The sequence below is a fragment of the Phacochoerus africanus genome, chromosome 11, assembly GCF_016906955.1.
Source record: "Phacochoerus africanus isolate WHEZ1 chromosome 11, ROS_Pafr_v1, whole genome shotgun sequence".
NCBI classification, from domain to species: domain Eukaryota; kingdom Metazoa; phylum Chordata; class Mammalia; order Artiodactyla; family Suidae; genus Phacochoerus; species Phacochoerus africanus.
The window spans coordinates 69,659,582-69,676,317 of NC_062554.1; the positions used below are offsets into that span (position 1 = coordinate 69,659,582).

Genomic DNA, 16,736 nt, shown 5'->3' on the forward strand with positions numbered 1-16,736 from the left:
GTAGGTGGACAGCTACAACTCTGATTCAACCCCTAGCCTGGGAACTTCCATATGAGGCAGATGTGGTCCTAAAAGACAAAGAAAATTCCTTTGCTCTAAAAATTCAAGTACTTCATTTTCAGTAAGAACTTTACTCAAAACCTATTTACGGATACTTTGACATGGTTTTATCAAGTTTTTAACTAGTTTATTAATTTGTAGCACTTCAAATATAATAACTCAGAAGAGTTTTGCTGCTAGGTGCTGCCATAGTAATAGCTTCAGAAAGTTAAAGTTCATATGCTGAGAGTAGAACCAAAAACCACAAACAATTTATACCTGCCAGTTAGAATAGTCTCCATAAGCATAGATGCAAACAGCTACTTGCATCTAAAATTACTGTGATTACAACAAAGTAATTTACATTCCTAATGACTGAGTCATGAACAAAATTAAACAGTATTTAATCTATTTAAGAACTCTTGAAAGATTTCTATCATAATTTTCTTTAAAACTTTTGAGCTTAAAAGGGAAATTTTAAATTGTTTAAAACTATAATTATTCAAAAGAAGTGATAAACTATGATATAATAATTAGCTTGGGAAACTTGTCTAATACAGTTTCAAAATTAGAAAAATAGGAAAAATTAAATAACATAAAATAAAATTGCAGTTATATTCAGTCAATATGATCCTAATTATAACCTGTAGAAATATTTGGAATGCAAAGACACAGGCACACAAGTCACTATTTTAACAAGTTATTTCTCAGTCAGAATGCTACCACACTTAAAAAGAATGTTTATTGTTGAATCAAAATATCTTTTGAGCAAAAAGTTAAAGCATAAGTTGGAATGTTATGAGTACAAAATAACTGAGGGATATTATAAAGTCATTATGCCTCTTAATATGTTTCATTAAGCTAGAAATCCAGGTTAGCAAAAGTCAAACAGGAAAAACAAGGATTTTAAAAGTTGGGGACAAGATGAGAAATGCTAACTGAAATATTTATGGCACTTGTTTTACGTTTTGTGGCTCTAGACATTAACTAATTTTTCCTGCCTATACTCATCCTCTTTCAGTGATTCTTCATTCTGGTATTCACTCTTTCTCAGTGCAGTCCACATGCTCTGATGGAAGATAACCTCTTCCCCAGCTACAGCGGTAGACTCTGGATCTAACCATACCTGAAGCTCTCTCTTTCAATTTGAAAGCCAATGTATTTCCAGTATTACTTAGTCATTTTGAATTGATTTGTATTACACTATACGTTTTAAATTGTCATATTTACATACGATGTATATGAAAATATGTATGCATAGTTAAAATAATACTAGTGAAATGAACACTCGTGTAGCAGACATCAGCTTAAGAATAAAATCTTAGTGTCTCAGAGATCCCTTAAGTGCCCTTCCTTGTTAAGCTGAATCCCTACTCCCATCCTCAGAAGTAGACACCATGCTAAATTTTTGGTCTATCATTCCCTCATTTTCCTTTACCATTTTAGCTCCTATGTACATATTCCTATATAAAACTATTTTCAAAATAACATTAAAATGTTTTTCACTTTTTCAAGTTCATTTTCTCGCAAGTGAAGAGTAGAGTTTTCCAGAGACTACATGACCTGTGATATTGCAACAGGCTGAATTAAGAAACAAATAATCTGTTTACATATACACAATGGATTATTACTCAGCCATAAAAAGAACAAAATAATGCTATTTGCGGCAACATAGATGGACCTAGAGATTATTACACTAAATGAAGTAGGTCAGGCAGAGAAAGGCAAATTTCATATGATATCACTTATATGTGGAATGTAATAAAAATACTAATTTACAATATGAACTTATTTACAAAACAGAAATAGACTCACAGATCTTGAAATCAAACTTGGTCACCAAAGAGGAAATATGGGAAGAAGAGACAAATTAGGAGTTTGAGATTAACAGATACATATATGAAATAGATAACTAAGAGTTTCCACTGTGGCTCAGCAATAACAAGCCCAACTAGTATTCATGAGGATTCAGGTTCCATGCCTGGCCTCACTCAGTGGGTTAAAGATCTGGCATTGTTGTGAGCTACAGTATAGGTCGCAGAAACGGGTCAGACACTGTGTTGCTATGGCTGTGGTATAGGCTGAATTCAACCCCTAGCAGCTACAGCCGCAGATCGAAATCAGCCCCTAGCCTGGGAACTTCCATATGCCGCACATGTGGCCCTATAAAGCAAAAAAAGAAAGAGAGAGAGAGAGAGAGAGGAGAGAGAGGGAGCCGGGAGAGGGAGAGGGAGAGTGGATGAGGAGAGGGAGAGAGAGAGAGGAGAGGAGGATGAGAGAGAGAGAGAGAGAGAGAGAGAAGAAAGAAGAAAGGAAGAAAGGAAGAAAAGAAAAGAAAAGAAAAAATATAATTAGCAAGGACCTACTGTATGGTACAGAGAACTCTACTCAATATTCTGTAATAACCTATATGGGAAAAGAAGCTGAAAAAGAATATGTATATATGGCCTACTTTGCTGTACACCTGAAACTAATGCAGCACTGTAAACCAATTATATCCCTATTAAGACAGGCATTAAAGTAATTTGTGAAAAAACTGTAAAACAATGCCACTTTTCTCACTATTTTTTTCTTTTTTAAATGGCTACATATGGAAGTTCCCCGACCAGGGACTGAATCTGAGCTGCCGCGGAAACACACCAGATCCTTTAATATACTGTGCGGGGCCAGGATTAAACCCATACCCCTGTAGTGACCCAAGCCACTGCAGTTGAATTCTTAACCCACTGTGCCACAGTGGAAACTCCTCTCACTTTTTATTTTAGAAAATATAGCTGTTTTTCATAAAAATGTTATATATATTAACATATAATTGGTATATTATGTTATATAAATGAAATTTTTTTTAATTTCTGTTTTAATTTTTAAGATAGTAAATATTGATAGATATAACCCACAGAAACAAAAACTCTGTGGAATTCTTCAAATAATTTTTAAGAGTGTAAAGAGGTTCTGGAGTTCCCATAATGTAAGTCACACAGAGAAAGACAAATATTATATGATATTATTTATCTATGGACTCTAATACAAAACAGAAACAGATACAGAAAACAAATTTATGGTTACCAAAGGGAAATGGGGTTAATAAATTAGGAGTCTGGGATTAACAGATACACTTAGTATACACTTTCATGCTATATATAAAATAGATAAGCAACAAGGATTTACTATTATCAAAGGGAATAACATTCAATAGCTTATAATAATTTATAATGGAAAATTTAAAAATTGTATATTTAACTGAATCACTTTGCTGTATACCTGAAACTAAAACAATACTGTAAATCAACTATACTTTCAATTTTTAAAAGTTTCCTTTTATTCCATTTGCTAAGAGTTTTTTTTTTTATGGATAGAGTTATGCAGAATTCTTTTTCTGCATCTTTTCAGATGATCATATGATTTTCTCCCTTGAACTGACACTATAGTGAATCACATTCATATATTTTCTTTTCTTTTCTTTTCTTTTTTTTGTTTTGTCTTTTTAGGGCTGCACCCATGGCATATGGAGGTTCCCAAGCTGGGGGTTGAATTGGAGCTGTAGCTGCCGGTCTATACCACAGCCACAACAACGCGGGATCTGAGCTACGTCTTCGACCTACACCACAGCTCACGGCAACGCCAGATCCTTAACCCACTGAATGAGGCCAGGGCTTGAACCTGCAACCTCATGGTTCCTAGTAGGATTTGTTTCCACTGCACCACTAGAGGAACTCTCACATTAATATATTTTCTAATGTTAAATCATCTAACATTCCTGTAATAAGCTTAACCACAATGTTACTTTCTTTTCATTTCCAATTTGCTATCAATCATGTTCAACATCACTAATTATTAGAGAAATGTAAATCAAAACCACTATGAGGTACCACCTTACACCAGCTAGAGTGGGCATCATTAAAAAGTCTACAATCAAATGCTGGAGAGAATATGGAGAAAAGGGAACCCTATTGCACTGTTGGTGGGAATGTAAATTTGTGCAGCCACTGTGGATAATAGTATGGAGATTCCTTAGGAAACTGAAAATAGAATTACCATTTGATCAAGCAATCCCACTCCTGGGCATCTATTCAGAGAAAACCATGACTTGAAAAGATACATGTACTCCAGTGTTCATTGCAGCATTCTATACTATAGCCAAGACATGGAAACAATCTAAACGTCCATTGACAGAGGAGTGGATAAAGAAGTGGTACACAAACACAATGGAATTTTACTCAGCCATTAAAAGGAAAGAAATAACAGACTTTGCAGCAACATGGATGGACATAGAAATTATCATGCTGGAGTTCCCGTCGTGGCGCAGTGGTTAACGAATCTGACTAGGAACCATGAGGTTGTGGGTTCGGTCCCTGCCCTTGCTCAGTGGGTTAACAATCCGGCGTTGCCGTGAGCTGTGGTGTAGGTTGCAGACGCGGCTCGGATCCCGCGTTGCGGTGGCTCTGGCGTAGGCCGGTGGCTGCAGCTCCGATTCAACCCCTAGCCTGGGAACCTCCATATGCTGCGGGAGCAGCCCAAGAAATAGCAACAACAACAACAAAAAAAAAGACAAAAGACAAAAAAAAAAAGAAATTATCATGCTAAGTGAAGTCAGTCAAATGGTGAGACACCAACATCAAATGCTAACACTTACATATGGAATCTGAAAAAAGGACACAGATTCAATGCAATCCCTATCAAATTACCCAAGACATTTTTCACAGAACTAGAACAAACAATCCAAAAATTTATATGGAACCACAAAAGACCCAGAATTGCCAAAGCAATTCTGAAGAACAAAAACCAAGCAGGAGGCATAACTCTCCCAGACTTCAGGCGATATTACAAAGCCACCGTCATCAAGACCGTGTGGTACTGGTACTAAAACAGACATACAGACCAATGGAACAGAATAGAGAACCCAGAAATAAACCTAGACAACTATGGTCAATTAATCTTTGACAGAGGGGGTAAGAACATAAAAACAAAGGGGGTAAGAACATAAAATGTGAAAAAGACAGTGTTTTCAGAAAGCATTTTTAGGAAACCAAGACAGCTGCATGTAAATCAATGAAACTAGAACACACCCTCACACCATGCATGAAAATAAACTCAAATGGCTGAAAGACTTAAATATAAGACAAGACACCATCAAACTCCTAGAAGAGAACATAGGCAAAACAGTCTCTGACGTCAACCTTATGAATGTTTTCTCAGGGTAGTCTCCCAAAGCAACAGAAATAAAAGCCAAAAATAAACCCATGGGAACTAATCAAACTGACAAGTTTTTGCACAGCAAAGGAAACCAAAAAGAAAACAAAAAGACAACTTATAGAATGGAAGAGTATAGTTTCAAATGATGCAACTGACAAGGGTTTAATCTCTAGAACATACAAGCAACTTATACAACCCAACAGCAAAAAAGCCAATAACCCAATGGAAAAATGGGCAAAAGACCTGAATAGACAATTTTCCAAGAAAGATGTACTGATGGCTAACAAGCACAAGAAAAAATGTTCAACATCCCTGATTATTAGAGAAATGCAAATGAAAACTACCACGAGATACCACCTCACACCAGTAAGAATAGCCATCATTAATAAGTCCACAAATAACAAATGCTGGAGGGGGTGTAGAGAAAAGGGAACCCTCCTGCACTGTTATGGGAATGTAAGCTGGTACAACCACTATGGAGATCAGTATGGAGGTACCTTAGAAAGTTATACATAGAACTACCACATGACCCAGCCATCCCACTCTTGGGCATATATCTGGACAAAACTTTCCTTAAAAAAGACACATGCACCCACATGTTCATTGAAGCTCTATTCACAATAGCCAAGACATGGAAACAACCCAAATGTCCATTAACAGATGATTGGATAGGAAGATGTGGTTTATATACACAATGGAATACTACTCAGCCATAAAAGAGAATGAAATAATGCCATTTGCAGCAACATGGATGGAACTAGAGACTCTCATCCTGAGTGAAGTAAGTCAGAAAGAGAAAGACAAATACTATATGATATCACTTATATCTGGAATCTAATATACGGCACAAATGAACCTTTCCACAGAAAAGAAAATCATGGACTTGGAGAATAGACTTGTGGTTGCCAAGGGGAAGGGGGAGAGTGGGGTGGTTGGGGATCTTGGGGTTAATAGATACAAACTATTGCCTTTAGAACGAATTAGCAATGAGATCCTGCTGTGTAGCACTGGGAACTATGTCTAGTCACTTATGATGGAGCATGATAATGTGTGAAAATAGAATGTGTACATGTATGTGTAACTGGGTCACCATGCTGTACAGTAGAAAAAAATTGTATTGGGGAAATAACTATTAAAAATAATAATAATAATTTAAAAAATAAAAAAAATTTAAAGAGGACACAATGAACTTCTTTGCAGAACAGATACTGACTCACAGATTTGGAAAAACTTATGGTTTCCAAATGACAGTTTGGGGAGTAGGGGGATCCACTGGGGGTTTGGGATGGAAATGCTGTAAAATTAGGTTGTGATGATCGTTTTACAACTATAAATGTAATAAAATTCATTGAGTAATTTAAAAAATTTGCTATCAAGCAAATTGGTTTGTTGATTTAAGAAAAAATTTTGCCTTGAATTAAAAAATAAAATTGTCCTTTTTTTTTTACTACTTTTGGTTTCGAGGTTGTAACCTCATAAAATGAGCTGGGGAACATTCTTCTTCAATCTGTTTTCTGGCAAAGTTTGTATTATACTGCATTGGTCTATTCTTTGAATGTTTGGATAACTAATCAAGAATGCCTCCTGTGCCTAGTTTTATTTGTTGTTTATGGTTGACTCTATAAAAAGATTTTAATTAAAGATTCAATTTTTCAAAAAGTATGTTAAAATCTCATACTATTGTGGTAGATTTTTAAAAATATTCTTATAGTTCCATCATATTATGTTTTGAAGCCACATTGTTAGAGGCATACAAATATAGAATTATTTTGTCTTCTTGGTGAACTGAATATTTTATCATTATGTAATGACCTATTTAAAGTAATTTTATCTGGTAGTAATATACCTAGATCATGTTGATCATGTTTCTTTTACTTGATATTAGACAGGTACTCCTTTTGTATCCTTAATTTCTGGATTTTTGTGTTCTTGAATTTTTATACCTGACTCGTATAACTAACATAAGTGTTTGTTTCAATCCAGCCTGAAATTTTTGGCTTTTAACTGAAAAGCTTATTCCATTCATGGCTGTGGTGATTACTGGACACTGAAACATATTTTTACTTTCTTATTGTGTGTATTTGATATGTCCAATTTTTCATGCCTCTCCCTCTTTTCCCAAATTTTCATTTTCCCTCATCCTCACTCTCAGCAGACAATTGCTTCCTATCTCACAAAGAGAAAGAAGCAGTCATAGTAAAGCTTCCCTAAGCTCACCCATAACATCACCTCACTGCATCTGGACCCATCTATAGTGTCTTTTCTCCTACTGAGGATAAACTGCTCATCCCCCTAGCAAAGGCCAACACCACCATTCATGCACTAAGTCCCATCTGTCCTTTCCTCCTCAATGACCTTGCTCCATTCTGCATCACCAATCTTTAATCTCTATGGATGTTTCCCATAAGCATATGCTTACAATTCATTTTCCATCTTTAAAATGTTCCTGGCTCAGGACCCTGTTTTCTCCTCCAGTCATGACTCCATTTCTCTCCTCGATTTTACAGAAAAAGTCTTACAAAGAGTTGTCTATACTTGGATTGGTCTGTTCTTTGACTTGTCTTCAGTTTTTCTTCTCCCTCTCTGAACCAACTCCCAGGAGGTAAGTCACCGATGACTTTAACATTGTAAATCTTGTTCTAATTTCTCATTCTACTTGATCACACAAATGCACTTGACCAGCTGATTATTCCCCTTTCCTTGAAATATTCTTTTCACTTGGCTTCCAGGACACTCAATGGTCCCACTTTTCTCTTACCTCATTAGTGGCATCTTCATTTCCTTTGTCCTTTATACATTATCTCTCTCACCACAGCATAGTGGAATGTTCCAAAGCTCAATCCCTGGAAATCTTCTCTTTTTTTTTTGTTTTTTGTTTTGTTGTTGTTGTTGTTTTGTTTTTTTGCCATTTTCTTGGGCCGCTTCTGCGGCATATGGAGGTTCCCAGGCTACAGGCCTAATCGGAGCTGTAGCCACTGGCCTACGCCAGAGCCACAGCAACACCAGATCCGAGCTGCATCTGCAACCTACACCACAGCTCACGGCAACACTGGATCCTTAACCCACTGAGCAAGGCCAGAGATCAAACCCGCAACCTCATGGTTCCAAGTCAGATTCATTAACCACTGAGCAACGACGGGAACTCCTGGAATTCTTTTCTTTTCTAACTAATCTCACTACATTGGTGACTTCATGGTACTTTAAACCATGAAGGTGGGATCTGCTTTGCTTATTGTTGTTTGCCCTCAGCTTATGTTTTTAAAAAACACAGAACTTTAAATTTTTAACACTTTGACCTAAATAGAATTTATTTGAGGGTATTGTATGAAATTAAGTATTATATAACACTTTGTTATTTATAAACACTTTGTTAATTCTTAAAACATTTCTACAAAAATAAGTGACAATCTCTTTTTTAAAGATAGTTGGGTTTAGAGTTATAAAAGTCCGACATTTTAAAGGACATTTCAGTTTTATTTAAATGTGTGGTGAAACAAATGACCTACGTAAAATATAATGCTAAAAATAATAAAACAGTTTAAAATCTTAATATCTCTATTGATCTCTCTTCCTATTTAACATCTCTCCCATTCCTAATCTTCTCTGATCCTTTTATAGTCATAAGGGTCAAACAGTTAAGTTTCAGAAATAGCAGCTGTGTTTTGTTTCTTAAAGCTGGTTTATCTCATGGGTATTAACAACAGGATTTGTTCATTATTCCTGGAAACTGCATTTTAAACCAGGCATCAAAAAGATGATGAAATGACATGAAACCATGAAATAATGTCTTTGTGATTTTTTTTTTTAATAATGAAACAAAGAAGGAAATTGTCTACTGAAAAAAAAAAAAAAGGTTTATGGCTGTGCTTTTTAAAAATATAAAGTGGGGAGCTCCCGTCGTGGCGCAGTGGTTAACAAATCCGACTAGGAACCATGAGGTTGAGGGTTCGGTCCCTGCCCTTGCTCAGTGGGTTAACGATCCGGCGTTGCCGTGAGCTGTGGTGTAGGCTGCAGACGCAGCTCGGATCCCGCGTTGCTGTGGCTCTGGCGTAGGCCAGTGGCTACAGCTCCGATTTGACCCCTAGCCTGGGAACCTCTGTATGCTGCGGGAGCAGCCCAAAGAAATAGCAAAAAAAAAAAGACAAAAAAAAAAAAAAAAAATATATATATAAAGTGGGAGTTCCTGTCGTGGCTCAGTGGTTAACGACTCCGACTAGGAACCATGAGGTTGCACGTTCGACCTCTGGCCTTGCTCAGTGGGTTAAGGATCTGGCATTGCCGTGAGCTGTGGTGTAGGTTGCAGATGCAGCTCGGATCTGGTGTTGCTGTGGCTCTGGCGTAGGCCGGTGGCTACAGCTCCGATTAGGCCTGTAGCCTGGGAACCTCCATATGCCGCAGAAGTGGCCCAAGAAATGGCAAAAAGACAAAAAAAAATTTTTTTTAATTTAAAAAATAAAAAATAAATAAATATTAAAATATAGATATTTTTGTTCAAAAGAGAAAATTAGTATTTTTTAGTCCTGAAACAAACTTATCTATCACTGCATAACAACTTGCCACCAAATTGACAGCATAAAACAATATGTTATCTTTCACAATTTTGTGAGTTGACTGACCTCAGCTTGGTGATTCTCATTTTGGAGCCTTTCATGCGTTTGCTCAGATGGTAAATGGGGCTGAAGTCATCTGAAGGCTTGGCTTGGACATCCAAGAGGGCTTCCTCACTCACATGATGTACACTTCAAGTGGGTGGGCTGGTCAGGCCTCTGTCTCTTCCCATGGCCCATGAGACTAGTTGAATTTGCTCACAACATGATGGTCTAAGGTAGATTTCCAGTGGCTACTTGTTTCCCCTAGAACAATGGCTCCAAGTGATCAAGGCAGAAGCTACAAGGCTTTTTGTGATCCATTCTTAGAAGTTACAAATCTTCACCACTACTGTACTCTGTTTGTTATACGGGGCCAGCCCAGATTCACTGTTGGGGGAAGCAGGCACAAAGACACGAATACTAAAACGTAAAATTCGTTGGGAGGACATTTTTGGAGAACACAAGTGCTTTCTATGTTTTATATAGAGGCTGGTAAAGGTGCCCAAAATAATATCAAAAGAATATGATGGGTTTAAAAAGGTAGAAAGAAATCAGGTATGATTCTATGCAGTCAAGCATTAATTTTCCAGTCTTTGTTAATACTTATAACTCATCTCTCTAACCATATTCCCTTCTACTACTTTGGGGAATTTAACTGTGTATTCAAACTGAAAGCAGAGAATGAGAAAAGGGCAGGAGAAACACCTAGAAACTCCTAACTGAATGATATTTCATGAAAGTTTGGCCCCTTGTAAGGTATGTTTCTTTATCAAATACTAGGTGTACATAACTTATCATAATATAATAATGGGTACATTGAAAATGTCATAGAATATTAGACCTTAAAAAGGCTCAAAAGTCAATCTCTATTTTAAAGACATGCTCACTCAGGCCCAGAATGGTTAAGCAACTTGCTAAAAGTTTACACGAGTCATTGAAGACTTCTCCTGGTCCACAAAATTGCATGCAACGTGCTGCCTTTTTCATTTACCCAGTAATATTTCAACTAAAATGTTAAGTTGCTAACAATGCAACTGGAGTTGACTACGGTTGATCCTTATTAATTTTTAAGACTTAAAAACAATACCTGTGATGTAGTACAGAGAGAAAGAAGAGACAAGATTTACTTTAGACTAGCCATTTCTTTTTTTTTTTTGCCTTTTCTAGCGCCGCTCCCTCGGCATATGGAGGTTCCCAGGCTAGGGGTTGAATCGGAATTGTAGCTGCCAGCCTACACCACAGCCACAGCAATGGGTGATCCAAGAAGCATCTGCAACCTACACCACAGCTCATGGCAATGCCGGATCCTTAACCCACTGAGCAAGGCCAGGGATTGAACCCACAACCTCATGGTTCCTAGTCGGATTCGTTAACCACTGAGCCATGACAGGAACTCCTAGACTAGCATTTCTTAAATTTGAATAAAATGTGAAAGAAAAAAGAAAGGGGAAACCAAAAAAAGGGGGGGGGGACTTCGATGTCCATATTGTTGACTTAAATTTTTTATTAGATATTACATGAATATGTTCAAGAATGAAACTTTCTGTAAATTTCTTATGGTTAGAACATCTTCATAACTGTGAAACCAAAACAAATGTGCAAGTTTGTTAAATAATATCTAACGTATATACTAATTAGTGGGTAGGAGGCACTTTCCATCATTTAATATTCACAACAATCCTATTAGGTGGACATTCTTAAAGTCATTTGATAGATGAGAAAATCAAGACTGAGAGAAGCTAAGCAACTTGTCCAATGCCATACAACTGGAAAGTGAGGACCTGAGTTTCACAAAAAGTTCGGACAATTAAGTGAGTGTGAAGAATGAGATTTTCTGGACAGAGATTAAATTGCTGTTTGTAGTGTGAGTGTGGTACTGACTGTAACTCTGTAGATCTTCTAGGTTTAACATACTTTAATTAAAGTGAGCTTTCGAAAAGATACATGGACCCCAGCATTCATAGCAGCATTATTTACAATTGCCAAGATATGGAAGCAACCTAATTATCCATCAACAGATAAATGGATAAAGAAGAAGTGGTGTGGATAGATAGACAGGTAGATATAGATACACAATAGAATATTACTCAGCCATAAAAAAGAATGAAATCTTGGCATTTGCAGCAATATGAATGGACTTGGAAGCCATCATGCTAAGTGAAATACAAAGACAAATACTGTATGTTTTCACTTATTTATACGATCTAAAATATACAACAAACTGGAAGAAGACTCTCAGATATAAAAGAACAAACTAGTGGTTATTAGTGGGGAGAGGGAAGGGGGAGGGGCAATATAGGGAGGGGGAGGGGATCCTGAGGTACAAACTACTAGGTGTAAAATACGGTATAAGGATATATTTTACAACCCAGTGAATATAGCCAATGTTTTATAATAATCATAAATGGAGTATAACCTTTAAAAGTTGTGAACACTATATTGTATACCAGTAAATTATATAATAAAAATGCTTCAAATAAAATGAGCCTGGATAGTGACCAATTTCTCCCGTAACTTTTTTCCTTCTATCAGCTGCTAAATATACCTTGGAAGAGCATAAATTAATATTATTTGGTCTTCATTAGAAGGGAATGTCTTGTTAGAAACTAAGCCTACATCTGCTCATTTATTAAATTTTTTACAGAATTCTTGATTATGATTTTTTATTATTGAAATGTCATTCACATACTATAAAGTTCTCTCTTTTGAAGTGTTCATTCAGTTGTTTCTAGTATATTCAAAAAGTTCTGAAACTATCACCATTACCTAATTCCAGGATATTTTCATCCTATCAAAAAGAAACCTTCTACCCATTAAACAGTCATTCCCCATTCCCCTCCCCACTAGCTAGTAGATTAGCAACTACTAGTTTCTTTTCTGTCTGTATGAATTTGTCTATTCTGGATATTTTATATAATGGAATCATAAAAAAAAAATGGGCTTTTATGCCCGGCAGCTTTCATCTGGACTGATTTTTTTTTTTGGCCCCATCCGAGGCATGTAGGGATCCCGGGCCTAGTTCCCCAGCTAAGAATCGAACCGCACTACAGCAGCAATCTGAGCTGCTACAGTGACAATGCCAGAGCCCTAATCTGCTGTGCCACAAGAGAACTCATGGATCAATTTTTCAAGATTCATATATGCTGTACTCTGTATCAGTACTTCATTTATATTTTTATAATACCTGAATAATATCCTTTTGCATGGATACACTACATTTCAGTTTTACTATCAACAACTGATATTTGAGTTGCTTCCACTTTTGAGCTATTTTAAATAATACTGCAGTGAACATTTGAATGCAAGTTTTTCTGAGGACATATGTTTTCAATTGTCTTGGGTATGTACCTAGGAGTGGAATTGTGAGGTGTACCACTTTATGTTCCCAACAGCAATGTATGTAGATTCTAATTTTTCTACTTTCTCATCAATTCTTTTTTTTTTTTTCTCTTTTTTTAGAGCCTCACCACAGCATAAGGAGGTTCCCAGGCTAGGGGTCGAATCGCTGTTGGCCTGCATAAAAGCTCACAGCAATGCCGGATCCTTAACCCACTGAGTGAGACCAGGAATCGAACCCACATCCTCATGGATCCTAGTTGGGTTTGTTAACCACTGCGCCACAATGGGAACTCCCTGGTTCTATTTTACTCATAGCATTGCTCACAAAGATTCAGTGTTCAAAAAATTGGGGGGACTTTATTGGGAATAAGTAAACATCTTTTTTGGTAGAAATTCTCAGAGCCTTTAAACCCATTAACATGCATTGTGAATCTCTGAAAGAAAGAGGTTCTTCGGTTCATCTCAAAGTCTGTTATTTTCATCAAAATTCACACTTATTTTACTTATGTAAACAAATATATGTAAATCTCATTTGCACTTGTTTACTAATTTGTCTTCCCCACCCAACTATAAATTCTAACAGGACAGGTAGGTATCTCTCTTTTCTTCACTATTGTTCCTGGTGCCTCAGCAGGTATGCCCTGGTTGAGGGCTCAATAAATACTTGTAGTTGAATGTGTTACTTGCAGTGAATGTATTTTACTTGGAGGAGCATCTTGAGGGACTAGTGCTTGAAGTTACACACTTTGGAAACTACCACTCTAAAAGTTACTCAACTGCATAATAACTTCAAAGAAAAAACTGTGTTAACACATCTAGGCCGCTAGAGATCCATTTAATAAATTATTGCTGCACTTCGGTGGAATCCATTCCTACTTTAGGGAACTGAAGAGATTTCTCAGAAAGCGCATCGTGACCCGGAAAAATCTTGGGGAATTATTTTTATACTCTGAAATCCCAACTGAAAACAATAGTAAAAACGACAGTAACTATGGAATAAGTTGAAAGGAATCATGCTTTGTATCCATACCAACAATTTTGGGAACACATTTGGCAACATGAGATTTTCTTTCAAGGCTGTCTGCTTATTTTAATAGTTTAGGCATTTTAATAGGAAGAGGAGACATTCCTTCTGGCAATTGCCAAATTATTGACTCACAGATTCTCTTGTAGGCTAAATGATTTCACAAATAACTTGATTTTTTTTTTTTTGATCATCTGAGTTCATGTTAAGATAGCCGTTAAAAAGATTTAAAATATATGGCTTATCTACATGTCTTACACAATAATTTATAGTTTAGGATAGTTTAAAAACGCATTATTTTTGTTGGGGTTAGTAGATGCAAACTATTACATTTAGAATGGATAAGCAATGAGGTTCTACTGTATAGCACAGGGAGTTATAACCAGTCTTTTAGGATAAACCATGATGGAGGATAATATAAAAAAAGGGAATGTACTCTAAAAAGACAAAAATAAAATGAGTTCCCGTCATGGCTCAATGGTTAACAAACCTGACTAGCATCCATGAGGACACAAGTTTGATCCCTGGCCTCCCAAAGTGGGTTAAGGATCCGGCACTGCCATGAGCTGTGGTGTAGGTCGAAGACGCAGTTTGGACCTGGCATTGATGTGGCATGGGCCGGCAAGCTGTAGCTCCGATTTGACCCCTAGCCTGAGAACCTCCAAATGCCATGGGTGCAGCCCTAAAAAGACAAAAAAACCAAGTAAAATTAAAAAGGGAATGTGGGAGTTCCCATCGTGGCACAGTGGTTAACGAATCCGACTAGGAACCATGAGGTTGCTGGTTCGATCCCTGCCCTTGCTCAATGGGTTAACTATCTGGCGTTGCCGTGAGCTGTGGTGTAGGTTGCAGACGCGGCTCGGATCCCGCGTTGCTGTGGCTCTGGCGTAGGCCGGTGGCTACAGCTCCGATTGGACCCCTAGCCTGGGAACCTCCATATGCCACAGGATCGGCCCAAGAAATAGCAAAAAGACAAAAAAAAAAAAAAAAGGAATGTGTGTGTGTGTGTGTATATATATATATAAATGATTGGGTCACCTTGCTGTACAGCAGAAATTGGCACAACACTGTAAATCAACTATATCCTAATAAAAAAATTTAAATGTTTTATTTTTGAATAATCTTTTGTGAAATTTATATAATACAATCGCTTTTTTTTAAGAACATGGGAAAGCTAAATATTTTTCAACTACTAAGATTAATGAATTTCTTTTACCTGTCCTCCAGAAGTGCTAAAAAATACTGATTTCGTTAATTCAGAGTAGTGTTGAAGCAAAATAATAAAAATAGATGTAAAATTTTTTTCCAGTTACCAAAGTGGAAAGAATTTTACCAGCTGCCAATGCTGTGACGTCCTGCCACATCACTAAAAGGTAGCTTATATCTAAACTTTAAACCTTAATTATATTTGGCGGTAGGGGAGGGGGCACATGTCAAGTCAAACAAAGCGTGTATTTCCAAAGCAGCATTTGCAAAGGTTAATCTGTGTATAGACTACTGAGGGGAAAGTGCAGTTCAATGATCGATCCAAGACCAGCTTCAAGAGTTTTTTCCTGGTTAATAAACCACCGAGAGAGAATTTTTTCAAGCTTAAATTTGCTGAAATAGGAGTTTACCACCACGAAAAAAAATCCCCCAAATTTGAGGATTTTCAGGAAATCAATTTTATATCTGAGAATAAAGATCTCTTATTTTGCAGACATCTTCAGCACAAAAGGTAAAGGATACCTGACTATTTCGCAATCTGCTGGGAGAAAATTTACATAATCCCGAAACCAAAGCTGCCTTTACAGCTCAGAAATGCACAGAGCAAGCAAGGGCCCCTGCGGCCCTCGCAGTTAAGTGGCTTTCCCAGGAATCCAGGTATCCTGACCCCAGTCCTAACCCTCTTTTCTCCAACACCAAAGCTCGAGCGCCACCAGCTTGAGTGAAGGTCAAAGCAAGCAAACTACTAAGCAGCCCGCCGGCTCTGAGGGTTCTCCTGTCCCAGGAAACAGGGAATGAAAGGGCATTTGTGAATATTTTATTCCAAGGACTAAGTTCAGTCAAAAGATGATTTGGGAGGGTAGAGGTAAGGGAAAAAAATAAAAACAGGATAAAAAGCGCAGTTTCTCAGAGACTTGTCAGGAGCTGAGAGTGGGGAAGAGGGGACTGGGGCGGGGGGCTTAATAAAAAGCCAAGTTTACAGTTGGAAAGGCGACCATAACAGCACACAAGCAGTGGAGTAGAAAAGCGGGTTGGATTTTTCTAGAGCGGTTTCAAAAGGGACCCCAGCGGAGCCCTGCAGAGGTGGGCTGGAGAAGGGCGGACACTCGGCTGCTCCCAGGACCGCGTAGTACGGACTCCTCGCCTCACTGCTCGCCCCCCTCGGCGCTCCACGTCCTCCGGGTTCTCCCCACACCCTCCCTTCACCCCCTTCGAGCTCCTCGAGTCCTCCCAGGCTCCTCACTAGCCCACCTCGCCCGCCAGGCCCTCCAGTCGGCGTCCAAGGCAGGCTCCGTGCTCTGCGCCCTCCTGGCGCGCAGCCCCTGGCGGCGCGTCCTGCGAGGCCC

General features: G+C 37.8%; 1 long non-coding RNA gene across 1 annotated transcript in view; it reads right to left on the minus strand.

Annotated features, from left to right (window-relative positions):
• Positions 1-16,713, minus strand: part of LOC125110895 (uncharacterized) — an 83,698-nt gene extending 66,985 nt beyond the window's left edge. The window contains exon 1 of the long non-coding RNA XR_007130758.1: positions 16,642-16,713. This is a non-coding gene — a long non-coding RNA (uncharacterized LOC125110895). The remainder of the gene's footprint in view (positions 1-16,641) is intronic.
• Positions 16,714-16,736: the final 23 nt, after the last annotated feature.